This window comes from Anolis sagrei, chromosome 1 (genome assembly GCF_037176765.1).
Source record: "Anolis sagrei isolate rAnoSag1 chromosome 1, rAnoSag1.mat, whole genome shotgun sequence".
NCBI classification, from domain to species: domain Eukaryota; kingdom Metazoa; phylum Chordata; class Lepidosauria; order Squamata; family Dactyloidae; genus Anolis; species Anolis sagrei.
This window is the reverse complement of record NC_090021.1, coordinates 331,198,998-331,219,753: the sequence shown is the minus strand read 5'-3', so window position 1 is coordinate 331,219,753 and position 20,756 is coordinate 331,198,998. Positions and strand designations below refer to the sequence as shown.

Genomic DNA, 20,756 nt, shown 5'->3' with positions numbered 1-20,756 from the left:
TTGGCCTTGATGGCTCTCCAAACTAGTTTTCCTTGCTTTGAATCACAGGATGATGTTGCCATCTGAAATGTATGGCCTGAGAGGGTGACCATATGGAAGCCATGCCCTGAGGAACATCTTAGGGAGTTTGGTATGTTTAGCTTGGAAAGGAGACATGAGAGCTATGTTTAATTATTGGAAAGGGTGTCACATTGAAGATGGAGCCAGCTTCTTTTCTTCTGCTCCAGACACTAGGAATTTGGAAACAGAGAAAGGGATTCAAATTGTTGGAAAAGAGATTCCACCTACACTTTAGGAAGAACTTTCCGATGGTAAGAGCTGTTCAACTATGCAATATGCTTCCAACCTTATGATGCTATAAAACAAGACAAGCGGCTTGAGTGGTCAGAAGTCCAACTCACCTGTCAGCTCTGGGGTGGAGGTAAAATGAGGATATTGTTGTTGTGGCATGCTTTCAAGTCTTTTCTGACCTGGGTACTCTAGAGTGAACCTAGCATGGATTTATTCAGGGGAGGTTTGCCATTGGCTTCTTTTGAGCCCAAAAGAGTCTGACTTGTCCCTGGTCACACAAATTGGGATGCCAATCCCAGCCTCCAGAGTCATAATCCAACACAGAGACTACTTAAACACACTTGCTTTAAAGTAACTGCAGTCTTCTATCTTTTTTCAACTCTATGTTTGCATATTATTCTAACATATTATATTGAACAAATAATTCCAACAGACTGGGAGCTAACCTCCAATTTTTATTGTTGTGTGGCTTCAAGACATTTCTGACTTGTGGTAACCCTAAAGCTTCATTCACATGGGTTGTTGTAGGTTTTTTCCGGGCTATATGGCCATGTTCTAGAGCCATTTTCTCCTGATGTTTCGCCTGCATCTATGTCAAGCATCCTCAGGATGCTTGCCATAGATGCAGGCAAAACGTCAGGAGAAATGCCTCTAGAACATGGCCATATAGCCCGAAAAAACCCACAAGAACTGAGTGATTCCAGCCATGAAAGCCTTCAACAATACATCTTCATTTACATGTTCTGATTCCTGGTTAGTTTCTATGAACTTGGTCCCAATCTCTGTCTCAATCCAACATCCAGGAGTCCTAACAAACACTGGGTGTGTGGTAATCCAAAAGGAAGAGCTTTCCCAAGCTAAGAATATGCAATTGCGGAGAACTCAATGTATACCCTCAACCACATATTCTATTGCGGCATCTGAAGCAAAATTATTTCAAGGTTCTATAAGCATGTAAGGTGAAAGAGTGAAATCTGTTGTCCCTCCCCTCAGCTATCCCAACTTTGGGAACTACATCCTGCTATAATCCTTCAGGATAAAGAAATGCATGCACAGCATTAATGAATTATTCTTGGCAAAGGGGTAGATTGTGAAATCTGAGCATGAGTTCTCGGAAACTTGAACTGATCATCGCCAGCAGCTTCAACACAACCACAAAACCTCCGTGTACATGACAATGTAGATTTATGATCTCTTTCCTGAAGTTCAGGAAGTATTGCAGTCCTTTGGGTTGTAATGTAGTGAAATTCAAGCTAGTATTTCAGCCAGTGCAAGCGAAGGGGAACTGTATATCTGCCTGCAACATTTTAATGTTGTGTCCAACTGGTAGAAGTTGGGCTTTGGGGGATTCCTGCTTCCAATCTAAGCTAAATATGTATAAAAGACAAGGATTGGAATCCTGTTGATGACATGTGTATGTATCTCAGGGTTGGGAGCCAAGGCAATATAAGGGTTGAGTGTTGGACTAGAATACCACGACACAGGGGTTCAAATTTTCACTCTGCTCTGAAAGCTCACTTGGACAGGTTTTCTCTAAAAAGCAATCAAACGCAAACATGCTCAGAATAAATATTTTCGAGTAAATCCTATGATAGTAAACTAGCATTGATTTAAGGCACTTAAGAAGCTCAGAATGCATAGAAGTGTGCTTCTGAGATGTTACACAAGGAAGTTTTTCCTTAGTTTGCCTCTCATATACCCTCAAAACAGCTTCCAAGCCATAAAGGGTACTAGTGAGATTCAGAGAGATGCCAATGCAGTGCACTCTCTCCCCAGTGAAAATGTCCAAAATGCCTGTCTAGCAACTCTCTGGAGATCTAGGAATGTAGTTAATCCTTTGTACCTACAGATTCTGCATCCACAGATGTAAGCCATCCATGGCCTGAAAAAAAACTTACCTGTACCCCAGTGAATGAGGAGGGCTAACTGTGTAATATCCAAAAATATGTTTTGTTTTTAAAGGCTAAGATCCCACATCAAAGAGACAGAGTATAAACTACATTCAAAGTAGTTTAGTTATTGCGTGTTAGTCTACTACAACACTGCAAAAATGAATGAGCAACAAATGTCAAACACACAATTGCAATGAATAACGTACATTCCACATGTGCAATGGCACAGCAGGTACAACTTCCCTTCTGCAATCTTCAACTGAAGATGGGTTTCTGCATCTCTGGACATCTTCCAAAAGAGGCTGGACAGCTAGCTGCTTGGGACACTTAGATCAGTAATGTCCAATCTTTGGCCCTCCAGGTGTTTGGGACTCCAACTCCCAAAAGCCCTAGCCAACTTGTCCAATTGTGCTGGTACAGCTGTACCAGGAGCTCCAACTTTATTTGCTTTGTATTAAATGTTTGCTTGCAGTCCAAGTTTTCAGGGACTCTGCAGATAGGTGGCTTCCTTTGGTTGCAATCATAGGGCAAGTCACCTGTCCATCATCGTTAAGTTTTGGTTCCGCCCCTTGCTCAGAGCAATTGGGAAGGGAAGGGAGCCATTTTTAGTTAGTCTCAGCAAGAAAAGCTAATGTATAGGACGTGTGCAAGCTTCCCCTGTAAAAAACTTCAACCCCCAGGGGAAAACAGTCTTAAGAGCATCAAGACTTTCCGGGGGAGAACAGTCTTAAGAGCCTCCAAAGATTCTAAAGATTTCCAGGGAAACAGCCCTAAAGCTTTGAAGAATTTCAGAGGGTAACAGTTTGGAAGACCAAAGATCTCCAGCTGGAGAATATCCAAGCCTTTACTGGTAGGTCCACTCAGTGCTCGAGAAGCAGTTCGACCCGGTAGCGGAGCCCACATCAGTAAGGATTAGATTACAGTCAACCTGGGAGAAGTTAAAAAGGGTTTTTTTCCTTTAAAGTAAAGAATCGGTTATTGAAGACAATTTGCCTGTCCTTCGTGGGTAAGATTAGGAAGCCACCAATTGCATAGAAGCCTGGAACCACTTGTTTAACTTTACTGAAGACAAGAGAAGTTTCTGTTTGATTGTTCATTAATAAAGGACTTTGTTATACTTCACAAGCCATCTAAAGATCATTTGTGTTGGAAAACCTCTGAGAACTTCTCCTTGGGCCCCCTGGCTTCCCGCTGGGCAAAGGTTGCACGTCCTGTTCTAAAGGAAATTCTTTACAGGCCCAGCACGTGACAGAACACCAATGCTCAGGAATTCTGGGAGCCGAAATCCAAAACACCTGGAGGACCAAAGGTTGGATACCAGTGCTCCGTATGGAGTTCTTGCTGGTTGGATCCAGTGGCCAATAGTTCCATCCAATTTAGGATTCTGTGTGCAATGTGCAATGGAACCACATACACAATTGCAACTCATAAATGGCACAATGGCAACTCATAAATCTTCAACTGAAGATTGGCATTTGCATCAGACCAAAATGTTGAAATGCTTCTGAAGGGGATCGTAGGCATGCATAAGACACTAACAAGATTGTCAGCCCATTTTCTTGGCCCTCGCGGAGTCTGGGATTAACTTCGAAAGGAGCTGGCAGAATCTAGTGAAATCTCAGCAGCCAAATGCAAGCTTAGCAAGACTTCCAAGGGTAGAGAAAAGAAACTTTGGGACTCAACAAGACCAGTTTCCCAACCTCAATGGCCAGTGGATGTTGGAAGTGTTTGATCTTGTCTTGTTCAGACAGAAAGTAAGGAATGGCGTTTCTTAGCAAATAATCTGCTGTAGGGATATGCATTATTCAAGTTATTGTTGTATAGAAAGGACTGAATTCTGCAAACCATATTCATCTTACTTTAAGACTCTGTCAATGTGGCTGGAGGGAGGCAAACAGACAGTAGGCACAGCAGGTTTCTCCAACTAACAAAGCTGTCTGGAGCTTCGCCCAAAGCAGGAAGACAGCCAGACAGATCACTCCAGGAAGATCTGAAAAGCAAAGCAAAACTGATTTCCGACCTTTCCATCTACTCCACGCCAACCAAACCTGTGAGAGCTTTTGAGCATATTCAGGGCTTCAAAAACAGGGATTTTCAAACCCCAGTAGCACTGAGCTTTTCATATTAATGGGTACAAGGTTTCACTTAACAAAAGGCTGTGATTTTGACAGATGTACATAAAACCTCTTATTATAATGACCAAGAACGTCAGAGCTTGAAATGAAATACAATTACAAAAATGAAGGTACAGTCACCCACTTTTTTTCAGAGTGAAAAACATGTGAATTAAAATGCTATTTTATTTTATCTGAGAGAAAACCTTTCTCTGTCTAGATTTATTTATTTGTTGTGTCAGAACACAGTTTGTTGAGAACACAGTTATAATGTACTAGCTGTCCCCTGCCACGCGTTGCTGTAGCCCAGTCTGTTGATCTGGAAAATAAAATAATGAGAAAGAATTGGTTTCTAATATTTGTAATTTCTTTATGCTTGTGGGTAAACAGTATTTCCTGCTAGGTTCTTGTGGGTTTTTTTGGGCTATAGAGCCATGTTCTAGAGGCATTTCTTCTGACGTTTTGCCTGCATCTATGGCAAGCATCCTCAGAGGTAGTGAGTATTTCAGCAGAAACAGCATTATTTCCTGCTGTTTCTTTGTCAGTGTTAATGTGGTGATTGTCTGGTTTGCCTACTCTGGAACATGCAACATATCATTGTCCTTCTCTAGGGGTCCTTTTCAAATCTATTATATTATATTTATTTATTTACTTTATTTGTATACTGCTCTTCTCAGCCCTTAGGCAACTTAGAGCGGTTTACAACAATTTAGGTATACACAATGTCTCCGTTTGTGCGTGAATCGTATATCTCTACCTATATCTATGGCTGGATGGCTCTTTGTTGAGAGGGCTTTGATTACATTTTCTTGCTCTTGTGAAGGGAGTTAGACTGGATGGCCTTAAGTATTTTCTGTTGGTCATGGGGGTTCTGTGTGGGAAGTTTGTCCCGATTCTGTCATTTGTGGGGTTCAGAATGCTCTTTCATTGTAGGTGAACTAAAAAACCCCAGTAACTACAACTCCCAAATGTCAAGGTGTATTTCCCCCAAACTCAATCTGTGTTCATATTTGGGCATATGGAATATTTGTGCCAAGTTTGGTCCAGATCCATCATGTTTGAGTCCACAGCGCTCTCTGGATGTATGTGAACTACAACTCCAAAACTCAAGGTCAATGCCCACCAAACCCTTCTAATGTTTTCTGTTGGTCATGGGAGTCCTGTATGCCACGTTTGGTTCAATGCCATAATTGATGGAGTTCAGAATGCTCTTTCTTTGTAGGTGAACTATAAATCCCAGCAACTACAACTCCCAAATGACAAAATCATAATTTTTTGAATGATGATCACTTCTTGTGTTGTGAGACGTTTCGTTGCCAAATTTGGTGTGATTTCGTTCATTGATTCTTTTGTTTTTAAGGTACTCATTATGCACAGAGCATTTTTATATAGGTTCTTGTAGGTTTTTTTGGGCTATAGGACCATGTTCTAGAGACATTTCTCCTAACGTTTCATTACCGTTTAGGCAGAAATTCATTATTTTAAAATTTAAAATATTCCTGTCATTAGATATAATAGTAAAAAAGGTTCTTTCCATAAACTCTAACTTACTTATGCTGTTTCCATATATCTACAAGGCTAGAATTCTGTGCTAATTTTTTTTTTACCTTCCAATGTGCATGCACTCCTGCCAGCACTGTCATTATTACCTTGTTACAATGATGATTCAAATCCCATAATTTCATCTGTGTGCTCTTGTTTTGCATGCTGCTGCTGATGATTTTTATAGTCACTGCCTATTCCATTTTCATAGAGATACCATGGAGACAGGGTGTGTGATATCAGCCTCTCAGTTTATGGATATGATTTATGACATATGCTCCTTTATGGGGATGATTCTGTAGAGATCCTCAGTTCTAACTAATAATGTTAAGTATTTCCTGATCCTGCTGTTGGTTAACAAATAAAGTTAACAAATGATGATGATGATGATGATAACAATAAAAAACATGGCTGTGGTTCACAAATGGAACTTTGAAAAAGGAGACAGGGGACCTGATTTTTGCGGCCCAAAAAGAAGCAATTAGAACAATTGCCATCAAAGCCAGAATTGAAAAGTCAACTACAGATTCCAAATGTGGGCTCTACAAGGAAGCAGACAAGACGATGGATTACATACTCAGCTGCTGCAAGAAGATCATGCAGACGGACTACAAACAGAGGCATACAATTGTTGCTCAAATGATCCATTGGAACTTGTGCCACAAACACCATCTGCCTGCAACAAAGAACTGGTGGGATCACATGCCTGAAAAAGTTGCAGAAAATGAACACATCAAACTACTCTGGGACTTCCAAATCCAGACTGACTCAAGTTCCTTACTTGAAAGGCCACACACCAAAGGAGATGTTCGATGAGATGAAATAGGTTTATGGCAAGGATCCCCCATCATATGATGGAGTCAAGAACTGGTATCATCCATTCCAATGTGGTCGGACTTTGGTGCAAACACCCCCAATTCCTGGGTGACCCCACTCTGCTATTGAGGAACACACCATCCAGCAAGTGGAGCCCCCCATTTTGGAAAATACTCCTGACCTCATGATTGTGGAAATAAACACACTATGGATCATCGATATTGCAGTCCCAAGCAACAGCAGCAACGAGAAGAAGGTGGAAAAGCTGACACAATACAAGGATTTAAAGATTGAACTACAAAGACTCTGGCACAAATCAGTAAACATGGTCCCAGTGGTGATTGGCACACTTAAAGATAGTCCCAGTGGTGATGGCCAGCACTTAAAAACAATTGGTGCTGTCAGCTCCAAAAGGCCACCCTACTTGGATCTGCATGCATTATTCACCGATACCTCACACAGTCCTAGACACTTGGGAAGTGTCCAGTGTGTTATCAATACAACAGCCAGAAGAGTGATCTTGTTTGCTGTGTACTAATCTTGTTGTGTACCAAATAACAACAACAACAACAACAACAACAAGGGGAACAGAAGAGAAGGGAATGCATCGGGATTGTGGCGCAGCTGGCTGAGTGTCAACTGCATTAAGATCACTCTGACCAAAAGGTCATGAGTTCGAAGCCAGCCTGGGTTGGAGTGGGTTTCCAACCAATTGTGTAGCCTGTTGTCGACCTTTGCAACCCGAAAGACAGTTGCATCTGTCAAGTGGGAAAATTAGGTACCACCTTAAAGTGTGGGGAGGCTAAATTAACTGATTTATGAGGCCATAAAGATATATGTTTGTATGTCAAAAATTGGCATTGAATGTTTGCCATATATGTGTACACTGTAATCCGCCCTGAGTCCCCTGTGGGGTGAAAAGGGCAGAATATAAAAGCTGTACATAAATAAATAAATAAATAAATAAATAATTGTTCTCCCCAGTAGGACTGGGCAAAAGGGATATGCTGCATGCCCTCCTAAGTTGCATCTTCTTCCTCATTAAAAACTTTTGCATTCTAATGGTGCTTGCCAAATGCTACTCTTCCACGATTCCTTTAAAAAAAATCATGTTCTAACTTTTATTCCCTGTCAATCACTTCTGTCAAAGATGCTGAGCTCAAGTCATCCCCGTCTCTGTCTCCACATTCCCCTATTTGTTTTCTTTTTCTGTATATTAACATTTTTAGTGGCGGTCGTGTTGGCCATGCAGAAAGACACAAGAAGATCCAATTTTCTTTTATTTCACATTTTGTTGGATGTTGTTGGCTTTTACATTAACATTTGTCATTGTCTGGATTCTCTTTATTGCTCTTGCCCTAAGCTAAGCTCCCTGGTCCCTCAAGGGCAGCTGCCCCGAAGTCTCGCCTCTCTGAAACTGCCCCAATACAAAGGGAGCAGTTAAAGCTTCGCATTCGCATCCATCATGGGTGGACGATGCAGATTAATATGAACCGTGAAATGAGCCATTTCACAGCGGCAGCAGAACTTCACTCCCAAATCCTCCCCCTTTCCTGCTTCCAGGAGGGTGCCGCCTTGCTAAAATTAGCCCAGGGCAATCTTTTCAGTTTTATACAGCTATAAGATTTAATTTGATAGATACGGGGTTAATGAACAGGAGCAATTTTTAATCAATGAGCTGAATGGGGGAGAGGGTGCTTGTTTATTTGGGAGTCTAATTGGTTCTGCAGTACTGCTATTAATTATGATTTCGGGTTAATATTTACCCAACTGACTTGGAGCTGATTAATCAGCAGGGAGCTTCCTTCAACAATCCCTGCTGGATAAGAAGCTCATTTTCAAGAGCTATTACCTTTGGGGAGACTGCACAGTTTGCTTGAGGCACTACTAGTGGTCCAAGAGTTGCACGCTGACTCTACAGACCAAGGTTCAAATCCCTGCTGGTTGATCTTGGGCAAATCACACACTTTTAGCCTTAGAAACCCACATGATAGGACAGGTTGGTCTTGGAGTCCAGCCTGTGGCGCAGCTGGCTGGGAGTCAGCTGCATTAAGATCACTACGGACCAAAAGGTCATGAGTTCGAAGCCAGCCCGGGTAAGAGTGAGCTTCCAACCAATTTGTGTAGCATGCTGTTGACCTTTGCAGCCCAAAAGACAGTTGCATTTGTCAAGCAGGAAATTTAGGTATCGTTTATGCGGGGAGGCTAATTTACGACACCATAAAAATCTCCAGCAAGCATACAAAGAATGAGGCACTACCTCTGAGGATGCTTGCCATAGATGCATGCAAAACGTCAGGAGATAATGCCTCTAGAACATTGCCATATAGCCCAAAAAAGCCTACAACAGCCCAGCCTCTGTGTGTCTGTCTATATATGTTGTGTGTCTATGGCATTGAATATTTGCCATATATATGTTCATTGTAACCCGCCCTGAGTCCCCTGCAGAGTGAGAAGGGCAGAATATAAATACTGTAAATAAATAATAAATAAATAAGTCACAAACAACTCAAAAGCACACAACAACCATCATCTTGAGGAAGTCGTAGGGAGAAGGGAGCAAGCTTGTTTTCTGCTTCCCTGGAGACTAGGACGCAATGGAACAATGGCTTCAAACTACAAGAAAGGAGATTCCATCTGAACATGAGGAAGAACTTCCTGACTGTGGGAGCTGTTCAGCAGTGGAACTTTCTGCCCTTGAGTGTGGTGGAGGTTCCTTTTTTGGAAGCTTTTAAACAGAGGCTGGTCCAGTAATATACTATAGTCAATGGTTTTAAAGTCATGAGAGATCCTTTGAAATCAACATTCCCCTATGGCGATATTAAACTAACAAACAAATAAGATAATAGTTGCTGTGCACTTCCTAACTCACAACAACCCAGTGATTCCGGCCATGAAAGCCTTTGACAATACACAAAATACAGGAAATCAGGAGGAGAAGCTCCCTACCGTGTCATGGCCTCAGCATCTATTGCAGTGGTTTCCAACCTTTTTTTTTTGACCAGGGACCACTTGATCAGGGACTATTTTGACCAGGGACCATGTTGACCAGGGACCAATCTCCAACATTAGTACCAAAAGGATTACGAATCAGTTTTTGGTCAACTTTAGATTGGGTTTGGTTATTTGGGGTTCTGATTCAGAAAATTGCATTGGATAGACCACATCAGCTCTAGTTTCTGATACAGAACATATGCCACCCAGTAGTCGCAATCTTCTCGCACACAGAAAACTATATTTAATAAGCCTTGCACTATAATAGGGTTTTGTGAGACCAGTTGCCTTCGTTGCAACGGTGTAGTAACAGTCCTTGCAGACCAGTGGTGATCCACGGACCACAAACTGGGAACCACTGGTCTTACTGGGATTTGGTTCTAGGACTCCCTATGGATACGAAACTCAGCGGATGCTGAAGTCCCATTATATTCATAATGGCACCCCTTATATAAAATGGCAAAGTGCCTGAGGACCTGTGAAATAGCGTGTGCCTACACATCAATGTAATGCTCAGCACATGGAAAAATCAATGTTTGTTTTGGGAGATTATTTACTGAATATTTTCCAGTCATGGTTGTTGAATTCATAGCTGCAGAATCCGGAGATGAAGAGGCCAACTTTGGTGGTATTTATTTCTGATGTTATTTTCTGCCTTAGCCAATGAAGAATATCAACCTCAGAATAAACGCAACCTGAAGGTGCATAAAACAGTCTCTTCTGCATTTTTCTACCCAAGTGGCTTCTCTAGGTGATTTCGGATCATTCAGAATTCGCTTTGATCCAAAGCAGGATCAAAGTAGGATTTGAGCCTCTCCTCTCTGCTTCAGAACCCTTAAGGCCCTGGTGTTAAGTCATGACGTGCTACCAGGGCCAATTAGGCATTGCCAGCAAAAAAAAATGTTAACAGTGCACCACAGATTTGCATAAAATTTGCATATGCTATATAAAGATGGAGGCAGAAGAATCGTGATTCTAATAGGAGGGATTTCCATAGTTGGGCTGGTCTTGACTGGATGCTTGCGTGTCTTCCGCTTCTCGTGGTTCTTGTTGAAATGTTTCCTTTTTTCACCCTAAATTAATTGCACATCGAACGGTGGGCTATTTGCCCATTTCTAATCCCTGTTCCCCTGAATATGAGGGAAGTATGACAAGAGCTTAAACAAGCAGCTTTATTTCTTGGCTTGCTTTGCAGGTCAGATTGCCAAACTATATCCCTCGCTTTAGGGGGCATCAATCATGTTAAAGGTTTATCCATTATTCCGGAGCACAACAGTCGCACGGAGCAAAATGAAGGCTCCTTGTTCCAGACACCTCCTCTCCAGGGTGTCCTTGATTTTTGAAAATGACATCTCTGGTTGGCAGACATTGGTTTGCATCCAACAAGTTCAACTTTTTTTCCCTTTGGAAAAAAAAGCAATTTGGCCTAAGCTGCAGAGATTCAGAAATGCCCATTTGTGAGGAAGGTTTGATAGCCAACATGGTTTAAACTTTGCATTATGACTCTACAGACCAGGGTTTGATTCCCCACTTGCCCATGGAAACTGGGTTGTTGTAAGTTTTCTGGGCTGTATGGCCATGTTCCAGAAGCATTCTCTCCTGACGTTTTGCCTGCAAGAAGAACAACTTTATTTTTATACCCCGCCTCCATCTCCCCAAAAGGACTCAGGGCAGCTTACATAGGGCCAAACCCAAACACATACAATTAAAAACATAGCAAATAAAATATTAACACAACATAAAAACAACATTATAATAATAGTAAGACAAGCATCATAAGCAAAAATCAGAAATACTTCAAATACTGCAACTATGGCAGGCATTCTCAGAGGTTGTGAGGTCTGTTGGAAACTATAAAATGGGGTTTATATATCTGTGGAATGTCCAGGGTAGGAGAAAGAACTCTTGTCTGTTGGAACTAGGTGTAAATGCCTGCAATTGGCAATCTTGATTAGCATTTCATGGCCTAGCAGTTTCAAGATCTAGCTTCTTACTGCTTGGGGGATTCCTTTGTTGGGAGGTGATTAGCTGGTCCTGATTGTTTCTTGTCTGGAATTCCTCTGTTTTTGAGTGTTTTTCTTTATTTACTGTTAGAATTTTGGAGCTTTTTAATACTGGCAGCCAGATTTTGTTCATTTTCATTGTTTCTTCCTTTCTGTTGAAATTGTTCACATGCTTGTTAATTTAATGGCCTAGCAGGTAGAGCACTAACAGGGTGAATCCAGACAGCTCTGGAATAAAATACTGATTTTTTTGGTGTTGCTGTGAGTTTTTTGGGCTGCATGGCCATGTTCCAGTAGCATTCTCTTCTAACGTTTCATCTACATCTATGGCTGACATTTTCAGAGGTCTTTTGAAGGTGCTGCAAGTTGTGTGTGTGTGTGTCTGTGGAATGTCCAGGGTGGGAGAAAGAACCCTTGTCTGTTTCAAGCAAGTGTGAATGTTGCAATCAGCAAACTTGAATAGCATTGAGTAGACATGGAGCTACAAAGTCAATCAGTGAAGGTATCTGCATAGATGTAGCCTGGCTGTTGTGCTTGAAGGCATCCTCTGTTTGGAAGCTGATAAACCAACCTGAACACAAAATATTATTTGAGAAAACAGAAATTCTGGACCACTCTAACATCCATCATGTCAGACTACACAGAGATGCCATTGAAATCCATAAGCATGTGGACAATTCAACAGAAAGGAGGAAACTATGAAAATGAACAAAATTTGGTTACCAGTATTAAAAAAAAGAAACACCAGAATCAAGACAGGAAATAAAGAACACCACTCAGAAACAGGGGAACTGTTATTGTTTTTTGCATGTCACACCTTGGGTGTTTTGTGAGCTGCCCCAAATCTCTCTGGGAGATGGTGGTGGGATATAAATAAAATACCCTAAAATATCCTCCCTATGACTTCCACTCACATCTTGATACATGGCCCTCATCGTGTCTCCTCTCAGCCTTCTCTCCTGCAGGGTAAACATGCCAGCTCCTTAAGCCGCTCCTCATAGGGCTTGTTCTCCAGACCCTTGATCATTTTAGTCGCCCTCCTATGGACACATTCCAGTTTGTCAACATGTAGTCCAGTGTTTCTCAACCTGGGGATCAGGACCCCTGTGGGGGTCGCAAGGGGGTGTCAGAGGAGCCACCAAAGACCATCAAAAAACATAGTATTTTCTGTTGGTCATGGGGGTTCTATGTGGAAAGTTTGGTCCAATTCTATGGATGGGGTTCAGAATGCTATTTCGTTGTGGGTGAACTAGAAATCCCAACAACTATAACTCCCAAATGGCAAGGTCTATTTTCTCCAAACTCTACCAGTGTTCACATTTGGGCATATTGAGTATTTGTGCCAAGTTTGATCCAGATCCATCATTGCTCGAGTCCACAATGTTCTCTGGATGTAGGTGAACTACAACTCCAAAAACCCAAAGTCAATGTCCACCAGACCTTCCCAGTATTTCCTCTTGGTCATGGGAGTTCTGTGTGCCAAGTTTGATTCAATTCCATCATTGGTGGAGTTCAGAAGGCTCTTTGATTGTAGGTGAACTATAAATCCCAGCAACTCCAGCATTACCAAATGGCAAAATCAATCACCCTAACCCCACCAGTATTCAAATTTGGGCGTATCAGGTATTTGTGCCAAATTTTGTCCAGTGACTGAAAATACATCTTGCATATCAGATATTTACATTACGATTCATAACAGTAGCAAAATGACAGGAATGAAGTAGCAATGAAATAACGTTATGGTTGGGGACAACATGAGGACCTATACTAACAACACACCACAACACCACAACATGAGGACCTATACTAAGAGATCGCGGCATTAGGAAGGTTGAGAACCACTGATCTAGTTGAAGCTTTGAAGGAACTATTCAAAGTGCTGAACCTATTTGGGGAATAAAGATCAGCACCTTGGATAAGTCAAGTAATGCTCAGGCGAAAAACCGGACTTGTCACCCTGGCAACATCCAAACTGCCAGCCACCATAGCTTTTCTCATCATCTGCTATCTGATCCTTTTTAAACAAGATGCTGGGGACAGAGCTTCTGTTTGCAAAACATGCACCCTGCTGCTAAACAGCTTTTGGATTAGCATTGGATTGTAAGGGAAAGTCTGTGTTTTTAAAAAGCCAGCATCCTTATCCCTATTTCTTGCGCTTGCCAAGTGCTTTTCGGCACAGATAATGGATAAGCCCTAATCAGGGTTATCTCACTTGCTGTGGTGGTGGATGAGGCTTTCTGCTTCAAGCCCAAGGAAACGGTTCCCATTCCAGCCCACTGAAGTTAGAAAGAGAAACCCAGAGATGTGCTCTGAAACTGACAGATTAAAATAATATAAATGCTTTCCACTTTGGCCAGCCCTGGATAAGCAATTGGCTCTTGGAGTGATGAAGCGGCTCTTGGAGACACCATCAAAAGGCAGCTCTTTGCTGAGGATGTAGGAAATATCACTCCGTCTCCGTCAATCAGCACCATGCCAAGCATTTAAGAAATCAAGATCCATCTCCCACCTTGTACAAGAGGTTGACAGAAAGCTGTTGTTCTATTTATCTCCCGGGCTTCACTTTCTTTTGCTGTTTAAAGAACAGATCTGTTGTACATCAGATTTCTATTACCAGCTTGTCGACCTCTAGCAGATAAGAGTTCGGAAAAATCTTTCCTGGCGGGACAGGTTGTTCATTAGCTGTCTGTCATCAGATTTCGTGCATCTTTATCTGAACTGACTTCTCCTGGCCCACAATGGAATCAATTGCAGAAATCAGACATGGACAATTACCGTATATGCTCATGTATAAATGTGAGAGGAAGCCACAGGGAGGAGGGAGCAAGCTTGTTTTCTGCTTCCTTGGAGACTAGGACGCAGAACAATGGCTTCAAACTACAGGAGAGGAGATTCCATCTGAACACGAGGAAGAACTTCCTGACTGTGAGAGCCGTTCAGCAGTGGAACTCTCTGCCCCGGAGTGTGGTGGAGGCTCCTTCTTTGGAAGCTTTTAAACAGAGGCTGGATGGCCATCTGACACCACTTTAAATGCTATGGGTCAATGCTCTGGAATTTTTGGAAAAATCTTTAGTCTCCTGTCCCGAAGAAAGCTTTATCACACTACAAATCCTTTGGATTGATCCATGGCTGTTAAAGAGGTGTGGAACTGCTTCACCCTGGGTACCATCCAATTGCCGTTGTGCAAGGAAGTTCTGGATTTCTCCTTGCACGACTTTGAAAAAGTAAATATCCTGGTGAGAAAGTGAAGCAAACTGAAAGGGAAAAAAAAAAACCATTTGAAAATGTGGTCCTGGAGCAGATGTCTATGGATATCCTGGACTGCCAAAAAGACAAATTGCTGGATCCAAGAGCAAATTGAGCCTGAATTCTCATTTAGAAGCCAAAATGACTAAAACTGAGGCACATGCTTTCATGAGATGAGATGACATGACTCATCGGGAGAGACGATGATGCTCAGCAAAGTGGAAGGCAGTCGGAAAAGAGGAAAACCACAAATGGATTGACTCAGTCAAAGACGCCCTAAGTCTGTAAGATGTCAACAGGTCTGTTGAGGGCCAGGGCTCATGGAGGTCAATCATTCATAGGGTCACCACAAGTCAAAGCTGGCTTGAAGACAAATAAAAAAGTTAAAGACTCACTGTATGCCCATAAAAGATTTCTGGCCAGTGTTTGTTGCAGAAAAACAACAAGAGTTTCCTGGCACATTTAAGGTTGGCACATTTAACCTTTCATGAGTTGTAATATACTTTGTCAAATGCATCGGGAGTACTTTCCACAGATAGGTCAGGATGTTTCTGTTTCAGTGGGCATTTGAAATCTGATAATACAAAGCCTGTTCTGCTTACCAATGTGGTGCATTTTCTATGTGGCATTCCAGTTGTTCCATTTCTAGTGGTTTATATTTTCAACAGATTTTAATCCCATGATAGTCTAAACACTTTATTGTTACAGTATGAGCTCCATATCATCCACCCCATAGTTTCACCTTCCACATCTTTTATGATTTTATGATAACTTCTAGCAGAAGTCATTCATTCCAGCAGAGTTCACTATTACCCATGGCTTCCTGTTTCCATTGCAAGTTCAGTAATACGTTCCACACAGATACGGAGATTGAAGTATATGTTTACGCTGATGTGAGTCACCTTGTGTTTCAAAGTGGGAGAAATATAGGATAAAAAGATTTTCATCATCATTGAGAGGTAGTTATGTCTGTATTGAGAGCCAGTAGTCATCTCTATGTTGGATTAGATGGCTAAGTGGGAGTCCAGGCTCCCACTTAGCCATCAGAATCCATTGGGCTTAAACATCAGAGTATGGCAGAAGCAAACCTCTTCTGATGAGGTTGTATAAGTCAAAAATACTTTGAAAACATACAGCAGCAATTTGAGAGAAGGTACTGAAGGAACGTTTTGTGATCCACTACAAAGGTAAGTAGATGGGTCCTAGAACAAATCTGGCCCAAACTCTCTCTAGAAGGGTTGTTGTAGGTTTTTCGGACTGTATGACTATGTCCTAGAATCATTCTCTCCTGACGTTTTGCCTGCATCTATGGCAGGCATCCTCAGAGGTTGTGAGGTTTGTTGGGAACTAGGAAAATTGGGTTTATATATCTGTGGAAAGTCCAGGATGGGAGAAAGAACTCTTGTCTCTTGTAGGTAGGTGTGAATGTTTCAATTGGCCATCTTGATTAACATTTGAAGGCCTGACAGGTTTTAGGTGTGACTTGTTACTGCCTGGGGGAATCCTTTGTTGAGAGGTGATTAGGTGTTCCTGATTGTTTCTTGTCTGGAGTTCTCCTGTGTTTGAGTTTTGTTCTTTATTTACTGTTATAATTTTAGAGTGTTTTAATACTGGTAGTCAGTTTTTTCATTTTCATAGTTTATATAAACCCAGAAATATACACCCAATTTTCCTAGTTTCCAACAGATCTCACAACCTCTGAGGATGCCTGCCATAGATGCAGGCCAAACATCAGGAGAGAATGCTTCTAAAACATAGCCATACAGCCTGAAAAACCTACAACAACCCAGTGATTCCGGCCATGAAAGCCTTCGACAATATATCTCTCTAGAAGCCAATATGACCAAACTGAGGCTGTCGTACTTTGGCCATGTCAAGAGAAAAGATGACTCACTAATGAAATAAAAATGCCTGGTAAGATAGAAGGCAGTAGGAAAAGGGTAAGACTGCTTTCTAAATGGATAGACTCAATCAAGGGAGCCATTGCCCTGAGTCTGTAAGGCCTAAGCTGGGTAGTTGACAAGAAAGTGACTTGAAGTCCTCTCATTTCTAGGGTTGCCATAAGATGAAGCCAACTTGACAGCAGTTAACAATAAAAGCAGCAGCAAAAATAAGTTGCATATGCACACAGTTCTCATGGCTGAGTATGATGGGAATACTCTGATGTCGTTCCCAAGCACAAACATGGTGCAGAGAAAGCTCAATTTTTATTTATTTATTTATTTGTTGTGTCAGGGCAACCAGTCAATTGTATTACATTTCTAACAGAACAAAGCAAACAAACAGACAAAACACAAAATTTGCAAGTTTGGTAGTTGATTAAATGTCCTTTGACCAGTATCTGGCCACTTGGAGTGCCTCTGGTGTTGCTGCAAGAAGGTCCTCCATTGTGCATGTGGCAGGGCTCAGGTTGCATTGCAGCAGGTGGTCAGTGGTTTGCTCTTCTCCACACTCGCATGTCATGGATTCCATTTCTTGTGGTTGGCTCTGCATCTCGTGGTGACAGAGCACAGTCTGTTCAGCGCCTTCCAAGTCGCCCACTCTTTTGTGTGCCCAGGGGGGAGACTCTCATTTGGTATCAGCCATTGGTTGAGGTTCTGGGTTTGAACCTGCCACTTTTGGACTCTCGCTTGCTGAGGTGTTCCAGCAAGTGTCTCTGTAGATCTTAGAAAACTATTTCTAGATTTAAGTCGTTGACGTGCTGGCTGATACCCAAACAGGGGATGAGCTGGAGATATCTCTGCCTTGGTCCTTTCACTATTGGCTGCTACTTCCCGGCGGATGTCAGGTGGTGCAGTACCAGCTAAGCAGTGTAATTTCTCCAGTGGTGTAGGGTGCAGACACCCCGTGATAATGCGGCATGTCTCATTAAGAGCCACATCCACTGTTTTAGTGTGGTGAAAGCTCAATTTATACTCACTGATGTTGACATTCCTAGTAAACCTAAATCTAAAAAAAACTGAGAACAGTTATGATTTTTATATGGTTAAAATGGTCAAGGAGTAGTTTTAACTAGTCCTTGGAAAAGTTACCTATCTGTTCCGCAGCTCTCAGAATTCTTTTGTCTGCATTGCTGACTGGGAAATTCTAGAAACTGTAGCCCAAAGGGTGAACCTGGTTTGCACTCCCATTTAGCTTAATGTAAGGGGAAAACACATGCTCAAATCCTACCTGTTAAAATGAAATGGACTTGTAAATGCATGATTGGAAACAGTGGTAATATTGCCTTCCAGGAGTGGGAGGGAAACTGTTAAATGATAACTGAAGTCAGCCAGACGAAATAAAATCAAGCACCTGGCAGCCTGAAGTTGATGAACGGATAACGTTTAATCCATTGCACTTTTTATTTCTGCATGGAGAGAGAGCTGTCTGGTTCTCTCCTGACTTTGGGCAAACTTCCAGGCATCTTTGTTCGATGGAAAGCCCACAGAGCAGTCAATCTGTCCTCCTTCCTCTGGATGTTATTAATGAAGCTTTAAAGTGAGATGGATGCAGCAGAAAATTCATGCCTAGTTGTAACTCCGTGGCTACAGCTTTATTATGGGTTTTAAGGATGCAAATCTTCATAAATTTCCAAAGACAGAGCTGTGTTAGTCAGAATTAGCATGCAATGGGATCTTGCAGCACCTTGGAGAGTAATTAAGAGAAAGAAGTACATAGCATAAGCTTTCATAGACTTAAATCTACTCCGTCGGATACGTGGGATGACATACCTAAGAACTTTATAGGGATGAATGAGCAGGTTGTATGCAAAAAATGTGGGCATGGAAGGTTGGACAACAAGTTCAGCTTTGTCATATTTATTATTTTATTTATTTATTTAGAGTTTTTATACCCAGGTCTTGGAGAGTAATAATTCTCACCTCCGGGGAGGGACTCAGGCCAGCTAACAACATAAAATTCAATACAATAAGAAAAACATTATAGGTCATCAATATAAAATACATTGAAATACACTTCATACAATTCATACAAATTACATCAAAATTCAGTTCGTCCAAAAGAATCACAAATTCATCGCCATCTGCCAGAAAGGTCAGCAGTTATTGACTCAGTCATCATTCTGCGAACGCAGTATCCCAAAGCCATGTTTTTTCCTGCTTTCTAAACATCAGGAGGGAAGAGACAGATCTAATCTCCATCGGGAGGGAGTTCCAAAGCCGAGGGGCCACCACCGAAAAGACCCTGTCCCTCGTCCCCACCAAACGCGGTTGTGAAGGCGGTGGGAACGAGAGCAGGGCCCCTCCAGAAGATCTTAACAACCTTGATGGTTCATAGGGGAGAATCTGTTCGGACAGGTAATCATAGGCTTTCATCACCAGAATCACTGAGTTTCTGTAAGTTTTTCAGGCTGTATGGCCATGTTCTAGTATCATGCTACTGGAACATGGCCATACAGCCCGAAAACCTCACAGCAACCCATGACTAGTTTTCACTGTGGTCATTGTGAGACAAAAGCAGAAGGAAATATGTGGCCTAAAGCAAGGGCGAGATATAACAATATGAATGGTGGAGGGGATGATTGGAAGGTAGTGCACTGGTTTTCAATATTCCCAATGCCACGACCCCTTAATACAGTTCCTTATGTTGTGGTGACCTCCAACCATAAAATTATTTTTGTTGTAACTTCATAACTGTAATTTTGCTACTGTTATGAATTGTCATGTAAATCTCTGATGTGCAGGCTGTATCTTCATTCACTCGACCAAATTTGGCACAAATACCCGATACCCCAAATTTGAATACTGGTGAGGTTGGGGTGAGAGGGGGCTATTTAGTCATTTGGGAGTTGTAGTTGCTGGGATTTATAGTTCACCTGTAATCAAAGAGCATTCTGAACTCCACCAATGATGGAATTGAACCAAACATGGCACTTAGAACTCCCATGACCAACAGAAAATACTGGAAGGTTTTGATGGGCATTGACCTTGAGTTTTGGAGTTGTAATTCACCTAGATCCAGAGAGCACTGTGGACTCAAACAATGATGGATCTGTACCAAACTTGGCATGAATCCTCAATATGCCCGAATGTCAACACTGGTGGAGTTTGGGGAAAATAGACTTTGTCATTTGGGAGTTGTAGTTACTGAGACTTATAGTTCACCTACAATCAAAGAGCATTCTGAACCCTATCAATGATAGAATTGGACCAAACTTCTCACACTCTGTTTTCTGATGGTCTTTGGCAACCCCTCTGACACCCCCTGATGACCCCCCCCCCCTCCAGAGGTCCCTACCCCTAGGTTGAAAAACACTGATGTAGTGTGATGACGGCTGGAAACTAGAGAAGAGGCATGATACATTGGCCAAGCACACCCTCATGAGACTGATGTGTTAACTAGTGTTGTAATATATGTAGTGAGCCAGGAAGCCACTGTCTCTCTTCAAGCTACTTTCGATGGACTGAAGTTTGTAGATATAATCCAATTATGCTTTTTTTTTCTTCCCAAATTTCCTTTGTAGTTTATTTATTCAAGTTCTCCCCTTTCAAAGTCCAGACCAGTTGGGTACTAAAGAAAACTGTGCATAACTAGTACAGTTTGATTGGTTTAAATCAGGGCTAGACAAAGTGTGGCTGATGGGCCACATGTGGCCACTTTGGAGTCAAAAGGCCATCTAGATTGTTTAGGGGGCGGTTTCAATCACATTTTGGACACATATCCCCTGTAATATTTAAGGCCCCAGAGAGGTCTTAAGTGGAAGTGGTTCTAATCAATACTTTAAAAAAGGAACTAAATAGTCCAAGGGGGCTAAAAAGAATATTAAAATTCCCTCACAACCACTAGAGAGGGTTTAGGGGTAATAATGAGATTTTGAGAGGTTGAGGGGATAGCAGACCTCCAAGTTCTCCTTGGGA

The 20,756-nt window shown here is 41.9% G+C and overlaps 1 protein-coding gene across 1 annotated transcript in view; it reads left to right on the top strand.

Moving 5' to 3' along the window:
- RHOJ (ras homolog family member J) overlaps positions 1–20,756 on the top strand; it is a 99,956-nt gene that overhangs the window by 60,566 nt on the left and 18,634 nt on the right. The gene's annotated exons all lie outside the window — the stretch shown is intronic.